Genomic DNA, 6,222 nt, shown 5'->3' with positions numbered 1-6,222 from the left:
ATGAGAGATATTCTCCCAAGCAGAGCAGTTCAACCAGTACACTTCCCGAAGATAAATTTAAAGATTGTACCTAGTACTATACAAAATTCTGGTTTTATAAGAATCATTTTTGTTTGAGTTTTAGAGAAGTCATTAACATCTCTTGTAAGTGTGCAAGCTAATGATGAAATTACGCCTTGATTTGAAATCTAAAATCTGTAGATTTTCATCCCCATTATTTAAATGATTACGAGAAGTAAAATCTGGAAATTTTACATTCAGTTTCAAGCAATTTTCATGATTAGTGCGCCTTCTATACCCTCAAGAAGTGAAATAGGCCTATATGGAGTCCTTACCAAATGGACCAATACTCACCATTTTCGGCGCGTCTCTTTATGGTCCTATAACACTTCTAGATTTTCAATTTCAGGCAAATTGGATAAAAGCTACGGTTTCTATATGCCCAAGAAGTAAAATCTAGAGATCGGTCTATATGGGGGCTATATCAAAACATGGACCTATATTCACCATTTTCGGCATACCTTTTTATGGTCCTAAAATACCTCTAGATATTCAGTTTGTGGCAAATTGAAAAAAAACTACTACGATTTTTATAAGCCCACGAAGTAAAATCGGGAGATCGGTCTATAGGGGGGCTATACCAAACATGGACCGATATTCATAATTTTTGCACACCTCTTTGTAGTCGTAAGACACCTCTAGATTTCCAAAAGCTACGGTTTCTATAAGCCCAAGAAGTAGAATCTAGATATCGGTCTAAATGGGGGCTAAATAAAAACATGGACCATTTTCGGCATACCTTTTTATGGTCCTAAAATACCTCTAGTTTTTCAATTTGAGGCAAATTGGATAAAAACTACGATTTTTTATAAGCCCAAGAAGTAAAATCGGGAGATCGGTTTATATGGGGGCTATACCAAAACATGGAGCGATACTCACCATTTTTGGTACACCTCTTCATGGTCCTAAAATACATGTCGATTTCCAATATCAGCCAAATCGTATATTAAATACAGTTTCTATGAGACCAACAAGTAAAATCGGGAGATCGGTCTATATAGGGGCTATGCCAAAACATGGACCGATACTCATCAATTTTGACACACCTCTTTATGGTTCTAAAGTACCTCTAGATTTTCAATTTCAGGTAAATTGGAAAAAAAACTACGGTTTCTATAAGCCCAAGAAGTAAAATCGGGAGATCGGTCTATATGGGGGCTATACCAAAACATGGACCGATACTCACCATTTTTGGTACACCTCTTCATGGTCCTAAAATACCTGTATATTTCCAATATCAGCCAAATCGTATAGTAAATACAGTTTCTAGAATCCCAAGAAGTAAAATCAGGAGATCGGTCTATATGGAGGCTATACCAAAACATGGACCGATACTCACCGTTTTTGGTACACCTAAAATACCTCTAGATTTCAAATTTCAACCAAATTGGATAATGACTACGGATTCTAGAAGCCCAAGAAGTAAAATCGAGAAATCGGTCTATATGGGGGCTATACCTAAACATCAACCGATGGTCACCATTTTTGGCACACCTCTTTATGGTCCTAAAATACCTCAAGATTTCCAATTTCAGGCGAATTTGATAAAAATTACGGTTTCTAAAAATTTTATACCTAAACATGTAGCGATACTCACCATTATACCAAAACATATACCAAAACATGTAGCGATACTCACCATTTTTGGTACACCTCTTCGTGGTCCTAAAATACATGTCGATTTCCAATATCAGCCAAATCGTATATTAAATACAGTTTCTATAAGACCAACAAGTAAAATCGGGAGATCGGTCTATATAGGGGCTATGCCAAAACATGGACCGATACTCACCAATTTTGACACACCTCTTTATGGTTCTAAAGTACCTCTAGATTTTCAATTTCAGGCAAATTGGAAAAAAACTACGGTTTCTATAAGCCCAACAAGTAAAATCGGGAGATCGGTCTATATGGGGGCTATACCAAAACAAGGACCGATACTCACCATTTTTGGTACACCTCTTCGTGATCTAAAATACCTGTAGATTTCCAATAACAGCCAAATCGTATAGTAAATACAGTTTCTAGAAGCCCAAGAAGTAAAATCAGGAGATCGGTCTATATGGAGGCTATACCAAAACATGGACCGATACTCACCATTTTTGGTACACCTCTTCATGGTCCTAAAATACCTCTAGATTTCAAATTTCAACCAAATTGGATAATGACTACGGATTCTAGAAGCCCAAGAAGTAAAATCGGGAAATCGGTCTATATGGGGGCTATACCTAAACATCAACCGATAGTCACCATTTTTGGCACACCTCTTTATGGTCCTAAAATACCTCAAGATTTCCAATTTCAGGCGAATTTGATAAAAATTACGGTTTCTAAAAATTTTAAAAATTGTTCAGGATTTCTTCTATTCAAAATTTGGTTTTCTACAGTAGGTTAACGACATTTGCGACATACGTATTATAACGTCGCAAATGTATGTCGCAAAAGTCACAGTTTGTGACAGGCCAACCCAGTCCAAGACCCCAACTCGGGAGGTCGGTTTATAAGGGGACTATATCAAAAACCTGGACCGATATATCCCATCTTCGATCTTGATATGCCTGCAGACAAAAGACGAGTTTTTTCAAAATTTCAGCACGTAAGTTCGGCCATGCCGAATCTTATGTACCCTCCACCATGGATTGCGTAGAAACTTCTACGAAAGGATGTCATCCACAATCGAAGTACTTGGGTTGTGGTAATACTTACCGATGGCAAGATATCTTAACATCGTCTTCTAAAGTGTAAGTTAGTTAGTTAGTTAGTTAGTTACATGGTTTATATTAGACTAAGAAAAAACAGATTAAATACGTATTTTTGTGTGATTGGGGATCGGTTTATCATCGGGCTATATATAACTAAAGATCTATATGGACCAAGTTTGGCTTGGTTGTTAGCGGTCATATACTAGCACAATATACCAAATTTCAACCGAATTGGATGAATTTTGTTCCTCCAAGAGGCTTCGGAGGTCAAATCTCGGAATAGGTTTATATGGGGCTATTTGTAATTATGGGCCGGTATGGATAAAATCTTGCATGGCTGTTAGTGTTTATAACATATATTTATACAAAATACAAACTTTCAATTGAATCGGATGAAATTTACCCCTCCAAAGAGGCTCCAAAACCAAATGTGGCGATTGGTTTATATGGGGGCTATATATACTTATGGTCCGATATAGACCAATTTTTGCGTGGTTGTTAGTGTCCATATACTAACACCACGTACAAAATTTCAACCGGATCGGATGATTTTTGCTCCTCCAAGAGGATCCGGAGATCAAATCTAGGGGTGGGTTTATATGGGGGCTATATATATATAATTATCGACCGATAGGGACCAATACCAATAGGTTAGGTTAGGTGGCAGCCCGATGTATTAGGCTCACTTAGACTATTCAGTCCATTGTGATACCACATTGGTGAACTTCTCTTTTATACTGAGTGCTGCCTGATTCCATGTTAAGCTCAATGACAAGGGACCTCCTTTTTATAGCCGAGTCCGAACGGCGTTCCACATTGCAGTGAAACCGCTTAGAGAAGCTTTGAAACCCTCAGAAATGTCTCCATATTTACTGAGGTGGGATAATCCACCACTGAAAAACTTTTTGTTGTTCGATCGAAGCAGGAATCGAACCCATGACCTTGTGTATGCAAGGCGGGCATGCTAACCATTGCACCACGATGGCTCCCTGGGGATGGGTTTATATGGGGGCTATATATAATTATGGACCGATAGGGACCAATAACAATAGCAACTACTTGTGCCAAGTTTCAAGTCGATAGCTTGTTTCGTTCGGAAGTTGGCATAATTTCAACAAACAGACGGACGGACGGACATGCTTAGATCGACTCAGAATTTCACCACGACCCAGAAAATATATACTTTATGGGGTCTTAGAGCAATATTTCAATGTGTTACAAACGGAATGACAAAGTTAATATACCCCCATCCTTGGTGGAGGGTATAAAAATGGCAAATGAAATGTTAAAAATTGTTTCCTTGCTGTATGTAAATTTGATTTGAGGACAGTATCTGACAAATACTATTTTCTTTACAGTATCAGAACGAATGTTATTTTTTTGTGCTCTGCCAATCCTATGGGTCGCTAATAGAGCACAAGTAAAAAAAAACGAAATACTGGAAATACAGATTTTAACAATTTGGTATTTGTGGTGAATGTCAATCACAACATTTTCGCAAAAAACAAACTCTAGGGAATTTGGTCGCATTGCTGTAACAGATTTAAAGAGTTGCTTTTTTCACTTAGGCCAAAATAATTTGTTTACAAATAGTTGGCTGTGTAATTTATGTGAAGTTTTTGCGGGAATCGCATATAGCTTTACTGCGATGATTTGGAAACTATTTGGGAATAACGACTTTTTCGTTGTGAAGAGAGATTTACAAGTCATTACTTCATATTGGGAATTATTTCGTAAAACAAGGTAAACATATATATTGCGATCGATAAGTCAAATCCAGAGATTGGGTTAACAAACGAAATAGCCGTTTGTAATCATAATCTCGAAACATCATAAGTGTTCACATTAAATACCATCCACCATGAATCAAATAATATAATTGTTTCCTTTGAAAACTCTTTGTCGGATTACTTGAAAATATATGGAATCTTAGGTGGATTTGATGGCAGATATTCTGAGGGCTATATAAAAGAAAAAACTGATCCACATCATATTCACTACACCTAAATATATACGGATCCAACATACCTCTAAATTTTGACTTTCAGGCAAATCGGGTAATAGAAGCACAAGAAGTCAAATTGGTAGATTGGTCTATATGGTGGGCATATTATGGATTGATACGCCCCATATTTGGCGAACTTACGTTTAGATTTTGAATTTTAGTCAAATCGGTAAAAATGGGATGCCTAGACGCCTCAAAAGGGCAAATCGGGAGATCAGTCGATATGAGGGAAATACGTACACACCATCGTCGGCAGACTAATGTGTGGACCCAGAATACTTCTGGATTTCCCATTTCAATCAAATCGGATACAATTTGCCGTTTGCAGAAGCCAAAGAAGTTAAATCAGGAGATCGGCATAAAAGCTTTGGATAAGTTTCAAATTCTGGCAAATCGTATAATAATTTGCATATCAAGACGCTCCAGACACTAAATCGGGGGTCTGTTTGTATAGGTTAGGTTAGGTTAGGTGGCAGCCCGATGTATCAGGCTCACTTAGACTATTCAGTCCATTATGATACCACATTGGTGAACTTGTCTCTTATCACTGAGTGCTGCCCGATTCCAAGGACCTTTTTTTATAGCCGAGTCCGAACGGCGTTCCACATTGCAGTGAAACCACTTAGAGAAGCTTTGAAACCCTCAGAAATGTCACCAGCTTTACTGAGGTGGGATAATCCACCGCTGAAAAACTTTTCGGTGTTCGGTCGAAGCAGGAATCGAACCCACGACCTTGTGTATGCAAGGCGAGCATGCTGACCATTGCCGGATAGGAATGAAATTTGCTCCTGATAGGAATGAAATTTGCTCCTCCCAGATGATCCGCAATCCGTGATTTCAACAGACGGACAGACGGAAGGACATTGCTAGATCGACTCAGAATTTCAACACATCCCAGAATATACACTTTATGGCGTATTAGACTAATATTTGGATGTGTTACAAATGGAATGATAAAGTTAAATTTCGTTGGTCTACAATTTCCTTTGGAAAGAATGAATTATTTTTTGTGTGTACGTGTATATGTTGCAATCAGAGTAAAAAAGTAAAAAGTCCATTTTATCACCTTTATCAAAAAGTCCACTTTTCGGGCTATCAATCTTGTGGAAATTTGGAAGATCGGCTTTAGATATTCAAACATGTTTATACCCTCCACCATAGGATGGGGGGTATATTAACTTTGTCATTCCGTTTGTAACACATCGAAATATTGCTATAGGACCCCAGTATATATATATTCTAGGTCGTGCTGAAATTTTGAGTCGATCTAAGCATGTCCGTCCGTCCGTCTTTTGAAATCAATCTAACTTCCGAACGAAATAAGCTATCGACTTGAAGCTTGGCACAAGCGGTTGTTATTGATGTAGTATGTGATGGTATTGCAAATGGGCCATATCGGTCCACTTTTACGTATAGCCCCCATATAAACGGACCCCCAAATTTGGCTTGCGAGGC

This window comes from Haematobia irritans, chromosome 2, assembly GCF_050003625.1.
Source record: "Haematobia irritans isolate KBUSLIRL chromosome 2, ASM5000362v1, whole genome shotgun sequence".
Lineage (NCBI taxonomy): Eukaryota > Metazoa > Arthropoda > Insecta > Diptera > Muscidae > Haematobia > Haematobia irritans.
This window is presented reverse-complemented; position numbering follows the sequence as displayed.